The sequence below is a fragment of the Eulemur rufifrons genome, chromosome 3, assembly GCF_041146395.1.
Source record: "Eulemur rufifrons isolate Redbay chromosome 3, OSU_ERuf_1, whole genome shotgun sequence".
Classification (NCBI taxonomy): domain Eukaryota; kingdom Metazoa; phylum Chordata; class Mammalia; order Primates; family Lemuridae; genus Eulemur; species Eulemur rufifrons.
In genome coordinates this window covers 17,207,334-17,229,306 of record NC_090985.1, presented here as the reverse complement: position 1 = coordinate 17,229,306, position 21,973 = coordinate 17,207,334, and positions in this window count along the sequence as shown.

Sequence of the window (21,973 nt, the reverse complement as noted above, 5' to 3'; positions counted from 1 at the left end):
GGAGAAGAATGACTTAGAAGAAAAGAGGTCCATCTTCTCCTTGTCTCTTGGCCCAACTGGGGCCTCCTAAGCCAGTGCCCCGGAGGAAGGGGGAGCCTATTGACTTGTTTTAGGGTCCTATAAGCCTAGAATGGAGAGTGACCACAAGGATTATCTAACTGAACCCACGTTCAGTGAAGGAGCCCCCGCCCCCAGCACTAATTTTATCCACATCCCCTTCCCACCCCTCCATAAAACAGGCCAGACCCCCAGTGTCCCCTCCTTCTTATGGGGATTGAGGGAGGACTCGAGTTTTCCCAGCATAAGAGTGAAAGAATGAGCTGCCAAAAGTTGCCTGGAATTGGAACTCCAAGCGCGCTGGAGCCGGGAGAGAAGGAATGAATACAGACGAGCTTCCTTTGGACAGCTGTGCCTACACTCTATAAAAAAGTGTCAGATTCAATCACCCAGGTTTGGGGTCTGTCGACGCCAAACATCTGGATCTTTGGACGGGCCCCCGAAGACGCCAGGATGTTGCACTTCCCACCTGGAAGTCTGCCGTCATCTAAGTGCAGCCTGACTCTGGAGAGGGCAAGCACCTGGCCAGACCCGGCCCACTTCCTCCGAGGGGCCTCGCCGACTCCCTGCAGACGGACAGGACACACGTGTTCCCGGGCCTCTGGGGTGGGGGTGGGGAGGAGGCAGGGCCTGTCTAGCCTGTTCTAGGCCTTTCCTGGCTCTGGGGCAGCCCTGTGCCCACAACCAGGAGCTGACAGCCGGTGGCAGCCCCCCGGTTTGTGCCTGGGGTGGCTGCAGTAAGGAACCCACGAACGGCAGACGGGCCCTGCCCCTGGGAAGTGGGAGCAAAGCTACTTAGGCTTTGCTTATGAAGAGAGAAATCCACTCGTATCCATTCCGACTCTCTCCTCTCACCAAGAATAAAACAAATGGTTAATTCCAAGGGTCTGAATTCCCCGGGGTGGGGGGTGTGTGTGTAGGGTGACTGCTTCCAGAGGCAGCAAAATGATACCAACCCCCCAAAATAGTTTTTGGTAATGAAGTGACCTTCATCAGAGCCCCTCATCCTCACCAGTTTGCTAAGAAAGATGTTTCTGATCATCTAACAGAGGTGGCCAGGGAAAGGCAACCACCTTTCCTGAGCCATAACGCCCCTCCCTCCCCCGCTGGTTCAAGGGCACTGTTCGACTGTGAGTGCAGTTGTTGCAGAGAAACGTCTTGCAAATGATAAAGCTGCATCCTAGCTCCTCATGGTCGAACATGAAGGTACCCTGTGCCCAGCAATTCCACTCGAAGGGATATGCCCGGGAGAAATGAGACTATACGTCCACACAGACTTGTACGTGAATGCTCACAGCGGCATTATTCTCAGTAGCAGCAAAGCCGAAACACCCTAAACCACCACCAGGTGATGAATGAATAAATACAATGTGGTATATCCATCTAATGGACGATTATTTGGCAATAAAAAGGAATGAAGCACTGATACATACTACAGCTGCCTCGGCCCGGTACTGGCCCAAGTCCTGTTAGGAAATGGGCTGCCCATCACCATCCCCAGGCCCCCAACCACCCATGACACCCCACCCCCACCCATGTCCGTGGAAAAATTGTCTTCCATGAAACTGGTCCCTGGTGCCAAAAAGGTTGGGGACCACTGTCCTACAGCATGGACGAAACCTGAAAGTATTATGACAAGTGAAACAAACCAGACACAAAAGGATAAATATTGTGTGAGCCCAATTACACAAGTCCATAGAGGTAAAAAGTGGATCAGTGGTTTCCTAGGGCTGGGGGCGGGGAGGAATGGGGAGTGACTAGTCGCTACTGAGTATGAAGTTTCTTTTTGTAGTGAAGAAAATGGTCTAAAATTGATTTGGTGCTGGATGTATGATTCTGTGACTATACTAAAAGCCATTGAATTGTACACTTTAAATGGGTACATTGTATGGTGTGTGAACTATATCACAATAAAAACTGTTTTTTTAAAAACGAGACAAGACAATAAAGCTGCGATCTCAACAAATTCCAGGATTCAGACTTTCTCAGTTCCAAGCTAGTTGCCCACCCAATCAGCCCACACAATTAGGGGGTTCATAGGGTTAAATAATCATGTTTTGTCAGTCGGCATCCAGACCTTTGGATTGTGGCAAGACAGGATTGATCCTGTCACCTATTCCAAAGGAGACAATAGTGCAATGTGATGTTCCCCCACATAAATAGCTGAGATATGTTCTTATAGTTTTAGGGAGGAAGGAGTGAATGTTTATTGCCCGTGGATCCAATATTATTTGGATCTGTAAAATAAAAAATGCTAGCTTGTTGATTTGCTGTGTATCCTTGGGCAAATGACCTAACCTCTCTGGTTTGCAGTTTCTTCATGTGTAAAATGGGGATAATAATAGTACCTACCTCTTAGGATTGCTGTGAGGATTAAATAAGTAAAATATTTAAAGCAGTAAAAACAGTGCCCAGCATATTGCACAAGGTATTTGCTATTATTTGATTTCTTCTTCAGGGCCTTACGACTTTGTTTCCACTGCCCGATGTCTTTCCCTTAAGCTTTCAACTTGCTCCCCACCTCCCTCTTATCTGCAGTCTGGTTACCCACCACAAGCCATGATGCCTTGCCTGTCCACCCCGGCTAGGAGGGCCTCTCCCATCCCACTGCCCTGCCTTGGTTTTCTTCATGGCACTTTTATTACCTGAAATTGCTTTGTCTGTATGTGTTCACTTGTTTGTTCCTATCTTGTTTCTCCACGTGGCAAGGAGCGTGTCCCAGAGCCCTATGTCCGCAATCTCAGAAGACTTAGGGAGCCCAAGCTGAGCAGTTAGAGGGTCCTTCATCAATTGTGTGTGTCCAGGGGGCTCTCAGTCTCAGGAGTCCTGGAAATACAAAAGCCAGAAGCTAGAAACCAGAAAAGCACTTTTGCCTTTGGCCAGAGGTAGAAGCCCAATTCATCTCGGTGGTTATGCCGGGTGAGGGCAGGTTCTGCTCTGCGATGTTGCAGCTGACAAAGGCAGAACCAACCACCTGCCGGCTCTCAGCGTTGGTGGGCAGAACAGAGCAGGGGGACGGCGGACAAAGGGCTGTTCTGGCCGGACTCATCATCTTATCTCGTCCCCAGATCTGAAACACGTGGCCACTGAGCTGTGAGAGAAGGACAGGTGAGTATATGTTTGCTGAGCATATTGATACCACAATCAAAATTAAAGAAAAAGAGAACAGCTATTTGCAATGGAGAAAACTAGAACAGTGATTGGGTTGGTAACTGGCAACACCTGTCACGGAGGGTCTAAAAGGGCCAGGCAACGCTTGGGATGTGCCAATGCTTCAGTGCCGTCAAAAGTGCTGCGTTTACACACACACAAAATCATTCTCCTGGGCTGTCGCATCCTCTGAATCACCCCTTGTTCCACTTAACTCCCCCACGGCCACTGATCAATTAGCAAGCAGAGTCTGGAAGGGCTTCCACAGAGCCGATGGGTCTGCATGAAAACACCGAATGACTCCAGCCCAGCGGGCACTCAGAGGAGAGATGACGCATTGTGTCCTCCCTTTAAAAAGCAAGCGAGCAAACAATATCCCGTACCCTAATTATGAAAGCAATGCCACATCTCTTCATCCTAGAACATTTGGAAAAATCAGAGTATGATAAAGAGGAAAATAAAAGCCCCACAACCCTCCTAGCCAGAGATGAACACGGTTAACATGTTGACACACTTCCTTCTATTTCTCCGTCCAACTCCTGATAGCGTTTAGGCCGTGCACACTGCTTTGGAATTTACGGCTCACCTTTTGCCCTGAGTGTGTATATCAACCTTTCTGTGTGTGTGCAAAGTGTTTGGAATCTCAAGAAGCCAGCTCAGGGGCTTAAACACAGAGAAAACTCACCCCTACGTCCCCCAGCGTGTACCAGTTGTGACTTCCAATGCTGGGTGCGGGACTTGTATGTTTCTTAAATTACACTGACTGAAGAGCCACGTGGGAACCCAGCGATTCTCCAAATGGGGTTTTTATATGCCTTGTGTGGCCAAGCAGCCTCCAGCCCGGGGGAGAGGAAATGCACGGAGTTTGCTTCTTGGAGAGACCAGGCATCTTCAAGATTTTTTTTTTTTTTAATTCAATTAGCTTGGGAGGGAGGGAGGGGGGTGACCAGCTGCATAGTTTGTGAGTCACTTGAATTTCAAGCTCTAAACTGCATATTTTAGGCAATGCACATCCTAAGGCTTGGGGGTTTTATTATTATATATTTTCCAATCTGGTCCTAGAACAGATTGGTTCTTTCCCTTCCAGGTTTTAGCATCAGATCTCCATGTCTGTAAATAAGGAGCTAATCTGAGATATCTGTGGCCTAAATTTGTGGGACTAAAGGTAGAAATTAAAGCACAAAAGAGTGTCTGGTGCTGTGGGGCTGGGAGAAGAGAAAGGATGAAAAGTCAGTAAACCATTCACTCGTCTCAAAGTGGCCTCCATGCGGCTGACGACATGGTTTCTAAGACATCATTCAGTCCCATGGTCTGACCACAGGTCAGAGTATTTAAGCTGAGACTGTCCTGGAAAGTCGGGGGGCATGACTGTCCTAAGTGCTGACTGTGCTTCGCCTTGTTTATTCAGCACACAGCAGCAGATCTGAGCTCCTTTCCTGTGTGATGCAGTTACCTCCACTCGTGCAACTGGAAGTCAGCCGTGCACAGGGGCCGGGGCCAGGGGAGGGTGTCCCTGATTTGCAGTGTTTGCCAATTTCTGTGGTGTAAACACTCCCACCAACTTGGCATCCTAGGAAGCTGGGAAGAGGTACGCAGTATTATATGGTACATATTATATGGTATTTCCACCATGTAAACACCAAATAGGTTGTAAATAAACATAAACTCATTAGTAAAAGAGTAGAATAAGTAAGAAGTGATGAGTTTTGAGTATTATCTTTGTTTTAATACAACTTATTGCATTGGAAGCTTATAATTCAATTTTTCATGAAAGCTGTGTTTAATAAGCAGCTCTCAAACTTTCTGCAAATCTCACAGCATTCTCATAATCAGGAATGAGCTGACCCCAGGACACTGCTGTCTAGTGGGGCAGGTAGGAAGGGAGTGAACAAATATTGCCGTGTGGTTGACAAGGTTTAGGAAGGCCCCGTCAGCTCTGTGGCTGGGCTGCCTGGCTGCCTGGCTGAGCAGGGCCTGGGGCCACTTCCTGGTTCCCAGGTCTCTCTCCAGCAACCTGCTGGGCCGGAGCCTGTCTCTGAGCTTCAGACCTGCCTGACTCCCCCACTGCTGAGATCACCTCTCCCCAGATGGCTCTGGGCACCGTCGGCATACAAGCGTGACTAGCAAGGCCAGAGCGTCACTCTGTCTTGTTCTGTGTGTATACACCTCCTTCCTTCTCTCTCTGTCTTGCTCTCTAAGCCCAGGACAAGCAGCCAAGTCAGCCCACTACGTGTCCTTCTTAAAAGCCATTTGTGGGGAGGGTCAGGTGGGAACATTTGAAAATCTCATGAGCCATAAATAGAGGGGAAGGAACAAAGGAAGGAAGGAAGGGAGGAAGGCAGAGACAGGGAGGGAGGGAAAAGAAAAGAGGAAAGAAGAGAAGAGAAAAGAAAAGAAGAAAAGAAAAGAAAAGAAAAGAGAAGCAAGGCAAAGACAGAACGTAGGCCCTGCAGCCTCTAACCTGGCACCTGGAGGCTGCGTCCTTGGCTGCCCTGGCCTGGCTGCCTGAGGGCCAGCCTTGGGGACAGGGAGGGGCAGAACCACTGTTCCTGGAGCATCTGACAAGAGGGAAGAGAGGCCGGCACTGCCCACAGCAAGGCCATCTCTTGGCTGGGCTCATAATCCCACATCTTCCCTTGCCTGGCAGCTGCCTCAGACAATAAACGTGGCCTCATGCCACGCCGGATCCGGAGTGGGCAGCGGTGTCGATGCAGCATGCCCCCGGGAGCAAGGCTGAGGTGCCCACCCTGTGCCCCAGCCAAGGCCTGAGCTTGGCGCTGCACAGGGGAGGGGCAGGCGCTGAGCGTGGGAGGGGAAGGCCTGGCAAAGACAAGTCCTGGAGGAGACACACTCCCATGCTCAGGGACGCGAGTCATGATGATCACGAAGATATCATTAACTTAATTTTATAGGGCAAAGTCCTGGGAAGCTGGCCAAATTGGGGGAAGGAAGAAGGAAGGGGGAAATTGGAATTCTAGAATATTTTAAAAGCAGTTGCAATTTGATTACCTTTAAGAACACAAAGTAACTTGAAGGAAGCTAACCGTGGGTTGCCAAGTAGCCTTACTTAAGGGATTGCTTTAAAAAAATAGTTAAGTATAATGTGCTATTTGCATATTAAGTGTTCATAATAAACGCTGCGTGCTAGTGTGCTCAGAGGGGTGGGGGGTGTGGAGGTGGGAGGCTGAGGGAGGGTGGGGAGAGACACTGCTTGGTTATTGAATTCAGGACATCTTGAATCCACCGTCTCAACCCTGAGGGCTTTTCACTCTATGTTTATGAATATAAAACTATTAGCCAAAATTGTTTCAATATTGGTTATTTTGGAGAAGAAACTATCTTCTAGAGTTAATTCACAGTAATTTCATTTCATGATCATTTTTCCATGAAGCAATGTTGGAACAGGGTCTCTTTCTCCTATTGTCATTTTTATTTCACTGAAATCCTTATCCTTTATCAGGATTGATTCCTTCTTTTTTTCCAGAACAACCAGAACTAGACTCTCCAACCCCACGAGGACTCTCTGCTTTCTTCCCCGATGGCTGTTTTGTCTCGGACAGCCCTCCTCCTCGGGGCTTGATCCTGCAGCTCCTGTCCCAGGTTAAAAGTCCTGGGGTGTCCAGGTGCAGGGGCTCCTACCTGCAATCCCAGCACTTTGGGAGGCCGAGGTGGGAGGATTGCTTGAGGCCAGGAGTTCGAGACCAGCCTGAGTAACATAGTGAGACCCCATCTCTACAAAATAGAGAAAAATTAGCTGGGCATGATGTTGTACACCTGCAGTCCCAACTACTTGGGAGGCTGAGGCAGGAGGATCACTTGAGCCCAGGAGTTTGAGGTTGCAGCGAGCTATGATGACGCCACTGCACTCTAGCCTGGGTGACAGAGCAAGACCCTGTCTCAAAAAAAAAAAAAAAAAAAAAAAGCCTGGGGACCGTCTGATGAGTCCAGCTGGTTGCTTGTCCATTCCTGGCCCCGACCCTTTTGGCCAGTGGGGAGAGGTGCGGTGATTTTCCCCATCAGCCGCAGAGGCTGGGGCGGAATCAGAAAGCAGATGGGAACCCAGTGCAAGCCTGGCAGGGTTCAGAATGGGGTACTGGCCGGGGCAGATGAAAAATAGCCACCCATTCTTGCTTTGATTGATTTTCTCAAATTCCAACTTATGACAGCTCAGTGAAAGAGACTTCAAAAGTCAAGCACTTCGTGGTCCACCTGGTGACTGCCAGAGGAATGAGGAAGCGCATGTGACCTCGGAGAAGACCCCGGGACCATGTGTGCCAGGCAGGCTGGCCACGAATCAGGGGGTCTCGGGTCCTCCATTGGCAGGGCTCTCAGGTAGCCAAAGGACCACAGGGCTGGCGGGGCACAGTCAGACCTGTGAGCGGCCCAGCGCCTCCAGGCAGATGACGGCTGTGGCGCAGGTGGGTGGCAGCGGAGGAAGGCTCTCCCTGACGTGGCTCATTTGTTCCGTTTCGGCTCGGCTCTGCTCCAGCAGGTCCACATGCAGATGCAAGTGGCCCTCATTGGCCCCTGTCCCAGCCCTGGGTTCACTGCGTTGGGCAGTAGCATGGCTAAGTCTTGCTAGGGCCCAGCACCCTGCTGGGGGCTTCCTGGCCATGACTGCAAACCCTCTGGAGGCCCAGCCGGGGCTCAGTTCTCACCAGGTCTGTGTGTCTCTCTTGCATCTTCCGTAAATTGGACATGCCGTTAATCCACCTCATAAGTCTTCATGAGAACTACTGAGGCTCTTAGAGCCAGTCCCCGGCACCGAGTAAGGGTGATACATAGGGACTTGTGATCCTCAACAGCTCCCAGGAGCTGGGTCTGGCACTCAGGCCCAGCAGCCTCCCCACTGGGGATTGTCACCCACTGTGGGGGTCTGGGTAACCCACAAAAGGCCTGGGTCACTCAGGCAGGGGAGGCCTCTGCACCTGGGCCTGGATTCTGTCTGACTGGGCGGGCCTCTCTGACAGCCCCCCGGGAGGGCCGGACATGCGGGGGTGGCCGCTTGCGCAGGGGCTGGGCCATCCCGGAAGGGCAGAGCTGTAATGGCCTTGGCCAGGCGGCCCAGCCTCCGTGCCTGACTTGTCTGGGCCATAAAAACCTACAGCCACAATAAAGCGGAAGAGATTAGCAAGGAGTTAAATCAATCCCCTTACAGCCCACACTCCTGGCTTCCAGGGAGGGCAGTAGAGGGGGGAATTGTGGCCACGCTGGAGGGTGAGGCCTGCGCAGGTCTCTGTGTCCCTCCCCCAGCACCTCTGGCCCCGGACACGCAGCTCACAGACGCAGCCTCTGTGGCCTTCCCCAGGTGAGAAGAGGGCCGTCGGGGAAGCAGCGTCGGCATTCACAGACAGGACAGGCTCCACAGGTTCCATTGGCCCTCTGCCACGAGGGAAGCCCACGAGAAACTGACGCCTGGCCTTTGTAGCCAGTCCCCAGCACCCAGTAAGGGTGACATACAAGCACTTGTGATTCTCGGTGGCTCCCAGGAGCTGGGATTGGCACTCGGGCCTGCCTGCCTCCCCACTGGGGACAGCCACCCATCGTGGGGGTCTGGGTAACCCACAGAAGGAAGGCCTGGGTCCCCAGTGGGGCGGGGGGATCAGGAACTGCACACTCAGGCTGTGCCTCACTGTCGCTCACCTCCGAGGTGGCTCTAATTATCCTCATTTTGTAGAAAATCGATGATCAGAGAAGCCCAAAGAGCAGGTCCACATGCCCCCAAGGTTCAAACACAGGTCATGTGGAGTCTCAGGGCCTACGTCAGAATTCCAGAAACCTCACCACCATGGGACCTAAGCCCACCACCACGGGACCCACCCCTCTCTGAGCCTCAGCTTTAGATGCTGGCCTGGGGGGCTCTGACTGGTCCAGCCAGGTCAGCGGGCCGGCCAGGGGCCCGGGTGTCTCCACCCGTGCAGGCCGCGGCGTGCCATGTGCTCGCTCATCCCTGACCAGCTCAGGTTGCTGCCACCGAGAGGAGCAGAGACTCACTCTGCTCTTACAAAGGGGCTTTATTGCTGTGTCCCCTGGATTCCCAGGGCTACAGCGGGCTGACTGGCTGGCAGGAGCCGGGGAGCCCAGGCCCTGGTCTGTCTGCCCTCTCCTCTCTCCGTCAGTGATGAGTGTGGGAGCACAGGGGAAGACGGGAGGTGGGATGGGGGGAGAGGGGAGGGAGAGGAGGGAGGAGGGGTTGGAGGGGAGGAAGGAGGAAGGCGAGCCCGTCTGGTTTCTGGTGCCCTGCCTCCTCCTCCTACCAGGGAGAGACTTTGCCCAAGACTCTCTCCCCTCCCCTCCGAGCCTCAGTCTCCCTCATCTGTGAAATGGGGATATGTGGCCTCCCCTCAGGGATGTTTGGGGAGCAGCGAGCAGGTGTCTCATTCCCTTCCTATTCCTGAGAGCAGGGTGGGGCCAGGCTCTCCCCAGAACGGGGGCAGGGTGCGTTTTGTCCTCAGTGGCTTCTAACGACCTTAACAGTGGGCACCTCTCAGGTCTCTAGGGACGAGGCAGCAGCTGGTCCAAGGGCCCCCAGAGCAGCGCCCTCCCCAGCCCCAGCCGCCAGGTGGGAGAGGGGGCCTGCCCTCCTGGGGCGTCCGGAGGCCGGTCACTCCTTCTCCCACATCACCCCTTGCTTAACCATTTAACCTTAAATGGTGCCCAGTCTGTGCCCACTTCAGAGAACACAGTCCACGAGCCCAGGTTCCTCCGTGTTGTTTCCAGGTGGGATCTGGGGCTGGCGCCTGGGGCCCCCCTGCCTAGGGCTGCTGGGGCTCCAGGGGAATGGGGTACAAGCCGGCACCGGGCCAGGGCCTCCCGACCAAAAGCACCAGGCCTGGGCTTGATCTTGACTTCCACAGTCCTCTTAGTCTGTGGGTCAGTATCCTCCGGGGTCAGTCGGCTTCCCGCTGACCCCCACCTCTGCCTCTGCAGCCCCTCGCTGTCTCTGGCTCTCCTTTCTGTTCTGCTGCATCCCTGTACTGCTGCACCCCCCCCAATATCTCTCTGGGCCATCGCTCCACCCCCCTTCCTGCCTCGTACTCGGGTCCCCTCCCCCCCACCCGGTGGTCTCACAGGGACACCTGCGAAGAATTAGGAGCCCAACAGCGAGTATCAGCCTGAGTGGCAGGGATGATTTATGTCTCCGTGGGAGAGCGCGCAGGTTTTCTTAATTATTTCACCCAATAGCACATGTCCTGGGGCTCTCGGGGCTTTTCTTGGACTTTGTCTCTTCTCAAAATCTGGACTCTCACCTGAGCTGGACAGTTTGTTTTCATTTTTAGAGCAGCTCTCAGGCCCCCAGAAGCAGTCCTGGCCCCCCCGCCGCCCCGCAAGCTTCCAGAGAGCATCTGCGGCTGGCCGGCGAGCCCTGGGACCGGCCTCCCCGCCCGCTTCCCCCCTTCCCCTGGGTGGGGCTGCCGGAGCTCCTAGAGTCCCCTTACCCCGCGCTGCTGCAGACCCCCAGGTGCGTGGATGGGCTGGGAGCCAAACCTCCGGAAAGGGCTGCAGCACCAAGCATCACCCCAGAGGACCAGCAAGAGCGGTTGTTCTCAGCCCAGCGTTTGGATGGTGCTTTCCATTTAGGCCACCTCCCCTGGGTGTCGTGGTCACAGGGGCCTCAACCACTGTTGTCACCTTGGACAAGCTGCCTGCCAAGCTTTTGCCTCCTTCTCTGTAAAACAAGGGTAACAAAGGTACCAGCCTCTCAGAATGGTTGCTGCATCTAGAACACTTCACTGCAGTGCCGGCTCCAGTCACACCCCCACGTGGATTAGCTCATTCTTCCTCACAGTGACCTTGGTGGGGAAAGGACTTGTACGTCCATTTCATGGATTGAGAGACTGAGGCTCAGCGATGTGAAATTACTTCCCTAGGGCCCAAGCGTCACTGGAGAAGGTAGCAGAACCCAAACCCCCAGCAAGGCTGTTTTTTCATTATTCCACGTGCAGGAGGCCCCAGATGTCTTCCACCCTTGCCCATCCCGTGACATTTTCCACCGCCATGGACGTGCGCCGCACAGGCTCCCAGCACACACAGGGGGAGGGAGCCTGGCTGCCCTGGCAGTTCTGCCTGTGGTTAAAATAGGGGGAGCTCACATTTCAGTTCTTTCTGGCTTGGAAAAGACCATTGGAAAAAATAACCCTCCCCACCCCCCAGTGACGTGTGTTCACAGCTTGTCAGTCCTGGCAGGCCTGAGAGCTCCCTGGAGGCAGTGGGGGGAGCCGGGCAGTGGGCGGCAACCGTGCTGTGGAGCTTGCAGAGTCCAGCTCCGGTACAGGCCCCTGGTCCTGCAGGGTTCAGAAGGCCTCAGGGTCTGAGACTGGGTGCTCCCAGGGCCCCAGGAAATAGCAGTGTGTCTCATACACAGTGTGAGGCTGATAGATGTTGGTAGGACAGCAGAACGGCAGAGCCAGGGGTTGTGCAAAGAATGAGATTCTCTCAGTTGACAGGCCCCTAACTGAGGGTTGCAGGTGAGTGGAAGAGCTCCATGTCATGCAACAGTCCCAGGAAAGCATCATTCTTTATACTGGCCAAGGGGACAATGAGGAAAAGGAGGCCTGGCCAAAGATGCTAGATTAGCCAGAATCTGTAAGGGTCAAATAATAGAAATGCAAGTCCAACTGTCTCAGGCAAAAATGAAACACATTGATAAATGCAATGAAAAAAATATAAGGAGTAGCTTCAGGTATAGCTGGATCCAGGCGCTCTAATGTCATCAAGGAGCTGTCTCATTCTCTTGCTCAGCTTTCTTTGGTTTGGCTTCACTTTCTGGCAGATTATTCCAAGGAGCAGCCCTTGAGCAGCTCCAGGACTACATCATGGACTGCAAACAAGCCCAGAGGCTGATGCTTACTGAGCAAATCGGGCCATGTGCTCACATCCAAACTAATCCCATCAGTCGGGGCGTGGCCTGATTGTTTCAGCTTAGCTCACACCCTTCCTCTGGAGTGGAGGCAGCAGTGCAGGGCCACGAAGCCACAGGATGGAGAGTAGTTGTGGTGTGCTTGGCACCCCAAGGAAAAGCAGCAGCTGATATTGGCAAAGGGGAGTAAACACAGGGCTGGGTCCACCTTGACCAGGCCACGTCAACACCCTCTGCCTCCATTTCCTCAGAAACAAGAAGAGAGGGGCTCTAAGGCCCACTTGCCCAGGTGGGCTCCACATCTAAGCCCCCATGGCCTGGTGATCTTGGCATTTGCAGAGCACCTACCCCAGGCCAGGTGTAAGCTGTAAGGACTCGGGGGTGATGGGAAGACCCGAGCCAGGGCTCCAGACCCGCCCTGCTCACTTCAAATTCAGTGAGCAAAATGGAAAATGCACCAAAATAAAGACCGAAGCCCTCGCCACATTTTGTGCTGCCTGTGCCCCCTGGCCTGCTGTCAGCTCCTCCTCCTTCAGCCACGCTGTGCCCCCAACCTGGAGGCTCTTTCGCATCTAGCACCACGGCCCCCTGCCTGCCTCATCCCTTAGAATCCCTTAGAATCCACCCAAAGCCCGTCCTTAGAGCCTCCTGCAGCGCTTCTGCAAGTGGTTGCAGGCCTGGCCTCTTAACCACATATAAGGAAGATGACTTGTTCACATTCTGTCCAGTGGCCGGGGGAGCAGGGACAGTCCTCCACCCCTCGGGCCTCTTGCCAGGAAGGTGCGAGGGAGGCGCTGCTGGCCAGGTAGGAGGAGCCGGCGCAGCGAGCTCACCTTCTCGGTCATTCCGCTGTGCCCAGCGGCGATGCCTCCCTTCCAGCCAGACTCAAGGCCAGGCTGACAATCGCAGGGAAAGGAGGTTCCAAAAGAGCCCAGGGGGGCCCAGCAGGGAAGCCTCCATGCGTGTAGTCCCCACTCGGCTCTCGGAAGCAGGCACAGAGACGGTAGCTTTGAGAGGGCCAAGGTGCTCAGCATGGCCGGGGAAGACTCTGGTATCGGCCCCAGCGAAGGTGGGAAGAGTGTGGATGGCATTGCAGGCAGTTCCCGCTGGCTGAGTGGCCTCAGGAACAGCTCCTGCACAGTGGGTGACTCACCCCACTTCCCAGGGGTCACTGAGAGACACCCCACCATGGGTTGAGGGATGCCAAGGCAGGAGAACCCCACCTTCCATCTGGAACTCCGGGGGCAAGAGCCTCCCTCAGTGGCCTGGCCAGTGGCTGTCTAGAGAGACACGGTGGTGGAGGAGGTTGGGACAGAGGTCAGGTGGCACTCACCCTCTGCAGAGTCAGAGAGACCCGGGGGGGACCACAGTTTTCTGGGGCTCCCAGGAGGGGACTGGCAGGCACAGTTCAGTGGGGATGTGCAGAGGGAAGGAGGCCAGCAGGCCTGCTGCCCAGATGACCCTGCCCCCTGCCAGGATTTTCGCCAAAGCCACCCACCAGCATTGGACTTCCCCAGGGATAAAGGGAGAAGGGGCGGGGGGGAGAGAGAGAGAGAGACTCCAGAACTCATCGGACGGTCCAGCATTCACAGGCCAGGGAACCTCAAGTGCTGGGGCCGCTACCTGGGGCCATTGATCTGTGTGTCTATCTCTCTGCCAATGCCGCACTGTCTTGGTCTCTGTAGCCCTGTAGTAAGTGCTGGTACTGGGTGTGTGATCCCTCCCACTTCATTCCTCCTTGTCAAAGATTGTTTTCCACGTAAATCGTAGATTAAGCTCGTCTGAGTCTACAGAAACCTTGCAGAGATTTACTAGGAATGGCCCTAAAACTGTTACAGTTTGGGCGGGATTGACATCTTCGCTGCGCTGAGTCTTCCGATCCGTGGTCGGAAGTGTCTCTCCAGTGTCTCTCCAGTCATGTAGGTCCTCTTTGATCGCCTTGATCGCCAGTTTTTAATTTTCATCATAGAGTCCTCTTTTATTTTTTAAATCCAAAAAAAAAAAAGATACACATGGAGTTTCCAGGGTCACTGTGACTTTCTCGCTTTGCCCTTTTTCTCTCTGTCTTGCTGCAATCAGCACGCCATCCCACCAAGGAAGTCTCACTGAGCTCTGGTCAAAGCGATCCACACCCAGTTGTCACTGTGCACACTCTTTACTCCCTCGGGGTGTGGGGAACCCGTCCTGCCAAGGCAGCCTGTCCTGACTGTGCTCACCAGAAAGTCCTTATGTATAGAAGGTTTCCGCGCTCAGGGGCCTGGCTCTACCCCCAGAGCCACCCATCCAGAATTCCAGTCCCTGATCATTTCTTTGCTTTGCAAACCTTCCCTCTCTTCTCTAAGCCTCGACTCAGAGGACTGAGCTGGGTATCCTCCCAAATTACCTCCCGTCCCTGCCTGGTGCCCGCGTCTCCTCCATCAGCTCCTGACACTGTCTGTCTCTGAAATACACGCATACACACACACACACACACACACACGCACACACACACTCACTTCTCTTCTTCCTTTCTCTCCCTCTCTGAGCCAGTCCCATGTCCCTGGCTGCCTGCTCAGGGGTGACAGCTGAGATCTGACCTACACTTGGCCAGAGACAAAGCACCTTGTTACTGCCCCGACGTGTCCCAAGTGAACTCTGAGTTGAATTGAAACAAACTCTTCTCTTTCAGGCTACTGTGACAGATGCAGGGAGGAGCAGGGAGGCGTCCACGCTTAGCAGTCTAAACCTCAGTCTATCTTTGCAGGTGATGGTAATAAGGCCAGACTCTATGGAACAATGGTGTCATCAAGGTGACCCTGGATCAGCGGATTTGGCCAATGTTTTGGACCTTGTAGATGACATCACCGCTTGTGCCCAGTAACTGGTGACCCAGCAGCAGGGGATGTGGAGACTTTGACAGCTTCCCTGCCTGGGTCGTGAGACCCTGAGCAAGGCACTTGTCTTTCTGAGCCTCTGTTTCTTCCTCACAAGACAGGGTGCTAAGACCTACCTCCCATGGAGCTGGTGCACATTGTGGAAATCAGACACAACACCCAGCACCAAGCCTGGAACGTGGTCACAACGCTATAACACAGTCGTTAGCGTTTTGGAGGGAGGCCACCCAGCTTTGCGGCTCCCTGGCTCTCTGAACCCGCTCGCTCATGTGGCTCCTTAAAGAATGGTTTGTGGTTCCTTTCTCAGATGAGAACAGCACCAGGCTGGGATTTCTATTTGCTTTGCATCTCACGAAAGTGCTGACTTCCTCAGTCTAACACACCCAGGCCCTGGGGCTGAGCCGGGAAGAGTGATTGGGAGGTGGGGGGACACAAGGTGGACAGGGGCAGCCATCTGCTCAAGCCCCACAGTGTTCTTGGACCCCCAACACCTATCCACACCCCTGGTCCTTTGGAGACCCAAGGCAAGGCTTGACTGTTCCAAGAAGGGAGGCCACACCCTCAGCCCAGAGAAAGGATTCAAAGGTAACCAGCAAGACTCCAGAGCTGCACCATCTGATCCAGGAGCCACCAGCCACAGGAGGTGACTGAGCCCTTGGAATGTAACCAGCCCAGATGGACATGTGCTGAGAGTGTAAAATCCACATTAGATTTCAAAGACTTTGTGCCAAAAAAAGAATATTAAAAAACTCACTGGTCATTTTTATATTGATTTTATGTTAAATAATATTAATATAGTGTATATATTTGGTTAAATAAATTGTATTTATTAAAATTAATTTTGATGATTTCTTTTCACTTTAAAAATGTGGCTACTAGAAAATTTGAGAGTACATACGTGGCTTGCATTTACAGCTTGTACTGCATTCCTATCGGGCAGTGCTCTCCAGACAGTCTGCCCACTATGATGCGGCTGGCTTTAGGGGCATGGTCCTGGGACGCCAGGGTCCTTCTCTTTCCTTGCTCCCAGGGGCTCCTGCAGTGTCCTCACCATCTTGGCCCCCTCTGCCCTGGTATGCATACAATCCGGAATCATGGGAACATTTCCATGTCCCACGCATCTTTGCATGCCCACCCCCCAGCACCATGTATACAGTACCTCAAGCACATAGAGTACTTTTGTGCAACTTGGGGAAAGGAGTTCCTTATTCAAGTTACTTTATTGGTGTCCTCCAGAAAATCAGCGTGATAAACATGCAAACCTATGATAGCTACCATGGAAGTGATTCACCTGGGATACAGCACCCTTGTGCAGTGTGCAACCTGCCCAGCCATATGCGGCACCCCTGCCAGTATCTAGCTGTTTAATAGATATTAGTTGGAGAGATAATTGAGGAAGAGAGAATAGGACTTGCTACCCCCTCTTGATGTTTCTGGGCTGAGGCAACACTTCTTCTCCAACGAAAGAGACTGTTTCTTTCAGGCAAGAGGCCACTTCTCAGGACTGCGGCCCCAGCCTCACTACCCACCATGGGAAAACCATGTACATGTAGCATCATGACCCCAACATTCCTCCAGAAAGTTCAGGAGGTAAACACCTACTGATGTTTCAAGCCCAGCCTGAGGATCTCTTCTGTGAAGAAAATCCCGCTCTGAGCTGTTGATGGCCCAGGGGGCCCCAGGGAAAGGGAGCTTGGAGTCTAACCTGGGGTTGTTACCTCCTGTGTTGAGGGACGGGCGTTGGGACAGACTGGTGCAGGGTGCTGGCATGCTTCTAGCAACCAGTGCGGCTGCACATCTGCTTAGAATAATTAACGCTTCTCGGCTTGTCTGACTCACAGGGCAGCATCCACACAGAGGCGGAGGATGAGATAAGCCAGGAGGGCTGGGAGGTCTGACTTGTGACCGCCGAAGTCAGCTCCGTTTCTCACCCCCAAATGCCCTGTGTCTCTCGATGGGCTCTGTCGGCTGGTCATGCAAACATGTAGGTATTTGCCCATCCGTGTCAGGGCTCCCTCAGTTTCTCATAACTACTTTTGTTTATGTTCCTTTAATGTCTTACATTGATGAGTTCCCTTGTTCGACACTTTTCTGTTACAGGGGAATTGCTCTTCGGTCCCCAGAAAAATGTAAAAGACGGATGTTTTGTTTGTTAATTCATTTTTTCTTTTATTTTAAACACTTTTCATATTTTCCCACATCTGAGTTTGGTGGCTTCTATGGAGCCGTAGGAAGTGAGTGAGGGGCCCAGGCCAAGAGCATCTGAACAATTCTCAGCCCGGTCTTCCAGAACTCCTTGTGGTTCCCTTAACCAAATGGATGTTTTGTGGAGAGTTAGGTTATTCTGTACAGTAAACAATTTTTTTTTCTTTTCCTTTTAGCCACTTAATGTGGGATCATGAAAGGAAGATCGACTTCTTAATGAAAAAAAGCTGAGATGGGAGAGGGAGGCTAGCACATCAGGAGCACTTCCAGGCTTACATAAGTAACATTCCTGCTGCATAAACATCTTGGCAAATCTAGAGACTAAATCCCCATCCCACACTGCTGGCCTGAACCAAGCTCTGTATAACATTTAAAAAAAAAAAAATCCCATTGATGGTAACATTTTTCTGTCCAGAAACAAGTCATTAGTTTGCACAAAGGAATCCAAATGCATCTGCTGAGTTCCCCAAAGTTCTAGTGGAAAATATTATCTAGAGAAAAATCAAGTGAGGAGTCAGAGTGGAGGATTGTGATTTCTTAAGCGTGAAATGGAGAGAAACGGCACTTAAACCCCATGAAGTTCCTTTCAGCGCAAAACTGTGAACCCCAGCCTCAATTAAACCATCCTAATTTGGCAAATGCCAATGAGAGAGTTTGAAAAAAATAAGAATCATTTTTCATGAATCATTAACTTTACTGGAAATTTTAACCAAAATTGAACCCTGACATTTTTATCTAACTCTTGAAATGATATGAAATTGAAGTACGCAATTTGTGGGCTTGGGAGCCAGCACTTCTGTGATACGTACATACAAATGTTTTCATATTAATTTTTCTTCCCAAGGAAAGATGGGACTTAGAGAACACTATCTGTCCCATAACATATTATCCACGACATTCCAATTCCAAGAATTGGTAACAACACCAAGTTGTGAGGAAGAACTATTTCTTCTTTCTAAATGTTTAAGGCATAAAAACAGTCATATACCAATAAAACCAGTTTCCATGGTTCCTAAGCTACAGAGTATATTTGCATTTCTTTCTTCAATTCCCACAAGTAATAATTCTCTAGAAGTGGCCCCGCTAAAGTCCTCTTCAGAAAGTCTGAACAGACCAATTATTACAGAAGTTATAGAGAAAGTAATTAGAGCTCCCCCAGTACCCACAAAGGGCATCAAGCCCAAATAATTTCTCAGTGCTTCTCACGCTATTCTACAGCATAGAAAAAGAGGGAAACTTTCAATTATTAACAAAGCCAAAAATATCATTGGTTTGAAAACCTGACAATGAGTTTAACAAAATATAAAACAATCTCACTTATTAATATTGATATGAAAATATTATAGACTATCTAAGCAAATAGAATCCAACAACATATTAAAAATAATACATTATGAAAAAATGATGTTTATTCCAGGAATGCAAGTGTAGTTCAATATAGAAAATCTAGTAATATAATTCATCATGTTAATAGAGATAAAGACAAATAACATGATCATCTCCAAACATGCAGACAAGACACTTGAGAAATTCAACACTGATTCATGCTAGAAGTATTTTCTCACTGAAATCAGGACCAAGACAAAGATGCCCACTATCACCATTACTGTATAAAGTCATATTGGAAGTATTAAGCCAAAGCAATAAAACAAGGAAAATAATTAGAAACAGAACAATTTGAAAAGAAACAATAAAAAAAGAAAGTCTCTCTCTGCAGGCGATATGATTATACATTAGGAAAGCCCCAAGGAATCAATGGAAAAACTAATACAAACAATAAGGCAACTCAGTAAAGTAGCAGGATGTAAAATCAATAAGAAGAGCAATAGGCTTCATATATATAAACAAAAGCCATCTAAAAGAAATAATGAATGAGAAGATCTCATTCATGATAGGGAGAAAAAGAAAACCTTAGTGTCAACTTAATGAGAAATGTCCAAACCTATTTAAAGAAAATATAAAAGTTTTGTGAAAGATACAAAAGTCTAATTGAAGAAATAGAAAGATATGCCATGTTCATGGACAGGAAATAATAATAAAAATACAGCACTCCTTCATGATAAAGACCCTTAGCAAACTAGGCATAGAAGGAACATACCTCAAAATAATAAAGCCATATATAACATACCTGCAGCCAACATCACACTGAATGAGGTAAAGTTGAAAGCAGTCCTCCTAAGATCTGAAATATGACAAGAATGTCCACTTTCACCACTTCTATTCCTAGCCAGATTAATCAGACAAGAGAAAGAAATAAAGGCATCTAAATCAGAAAAGAGGAGGTCAAACTATCCCCTTTTGCTGATGATATGATCTTATGTCTAGAAAACTCTAAAGACTCCTCCTAAAGACTCCTATAATTAATAAATGAATTCAGTAAAGTCTCAGGTTACAAAATTAACATACACAAATCAGTAGCATTGCTATACACTAACAACAGCCAAACTGAGAATCTAATAAAGAACTCAATACCATTTACAATAGCTGCAAAAACAAACAACAAAAAACACCTAGGAATATACTTAACCAAGGAGGTGAAAGATCTCTACAAGGAGAGCTACAAAACACTGTTGAAAGACATTGTTGACAACACAAATGGAAAATCATCCCATGCTCATGGATTGCAAGAACCACTATTGTTAAAATGTCTATATTGTCCAAAGTGATTTACAGATTCAATGCAATTCCCATCAAAATACCAACATTGTTTTTCAAAAGAATTGAAAAAACAATCCTAAAATTCATATGGAATAAAAAAAGAGCCTGAGTAGCCATAGCAATACTAAGCCAAATGAATAAGTCTGAAGGCATCACATTACCCACATTCAAATTATACTACAAGACTATAGTAACCAAAACAGCACGGTGCTGGTATAAAAGTAGACACATAGATCAATGGAACAGAACAGAGAACCCAGAAATAAAACCATATACCTACAACCAACTGATCTTTGACAAAGCAGACAAAAACATACATTGGGGAAGGATGCCCTGTTCAACAAATGATGCTGGGAAAATTGGAGAGCCACATGCAGAAGAATGAAACTACATCCCTATCTCTCAACATACACAAAAATTAACTCAAGATGAATTAAATATTTAAATGTAACACCGAACATCATAAAAATTCTGGAAGAAAACTTAGGAAAACTCTTCTGGATACTGGCCTAGGCAAGGAATTTATGACTAAGACCCCAAAAGCGAATACAACAAAAATAAAAATAAATGAATGCGACTTAATTAAACTAAAAATTTCTGCACAGCAAAAGAAATAATCAACAGAGGAAATAGCCTACAGAATGGGAGAAAATATTTGCAAACTGTGCATTAGACAAAAAACTAATATCCAGAATCTATAATGAACTCAAGAAAATCAGCAAGAAAAAACAAATAGTACTATTAAAAAGTGAGCAAAAGATATGAACAGACCTTTTTCAACAGAAGACATACAAATGGCCAATGAATATATGAAAAAATGCTCAACATCATTAATCATCAGGGAAATGCAAATTAAAGCCACAATGAGATACCACCTTACCCTTGTCAGAATGACCACTATTAAAAAGTAAAAAAACAACAGATGTTGCCATGGCTGTGGTAAAAAGGAAATGCTTATACACTGTTGGTGGGAATGTCAATGAGTATGACCTCTATGGAAAACAGTATGAAGATTTCGCAAAGAACAAAAAGTAGATCTACCATTCAACTCAGCAATTCCACTACTGGGGATCTACTCAAAGGAAAAGAATTCATTAGATCACAAAGGCACCTGCACTCATGTGTTTCTTGCAGCACAATTCACAATTGCAAAGATATGGAACCAATCTAAGTGCCCACCAACTGACGAGTGAATTTAAAAAATGTGGTGTATATATACCATGGAACACTACTCAGCCATTAAAAAGAATGAAATAATGTCTTTTGCAGCAACTTGGATGGAATTGGAGGCCATTATTCTAAGTAAAGTAATCCAGGAACAAAAAAAACCAAATACCACATGTTCTCAATTATAAGTGGGAGCTAAGCAATGAATATGCATGGTCATAACAGAATGACTTAATGGACATTGGGGACTCAGAAGGAGGAGGATGGAAGGGGATTGCAGGATGAAAAATTGCCTATTGGGTACAATGTACACTATTCAGGTGATGGGTAAATTAAAAGACTTCTTCCTATGCAATTCATAGACTACTATGCAATTAAAAGATGGGTAAATTAAAAGACTTTATTATGCAATTCATCCATGTAACAAAAAAACCACTTGTACTCTCTAAATACTCTTAAATTAAAAAATGAAAAAATAAATAAATAAAATTTTGGAAGTTTAATAAAAACTTCTGACAGATTTAGAAGAAAAAAAAATGATACACAAAAATCATAATTAAGTAGACCTCATGAAGTTAGAGAATAGAATGATGGTTACCCGAGGCTGGAAAGGATAAGGAGGAGGGGAAGATAAAGAGAGATTGGTTAATGGGTACAAAAATACGGTTACATATAAGAAATAAGTTCAAGTGTTTGATAGTTAATAATTTATTATCTATTTCAAAGTAGTCAGAAAAAAAGATTTGGAATGTTACTAACCAAAAAATGATAAATATTTGAGGTGATGGATATCCCAATTACCCTGATTTGATCATTACACATTTTATGTATGTATCAAAATATCACAACATACCCCATAAATATACATAATTATTATGTATCAATAAAAAAATTAAAAACAAAAAACTTTTTTTTTGTTTTGTTTTTTTATTTTTTTTTTATTTTTTTTTTTAATTTAATTTTACAGAATCAAAGAGTCTAACAGTATATCTTGTTAGATACA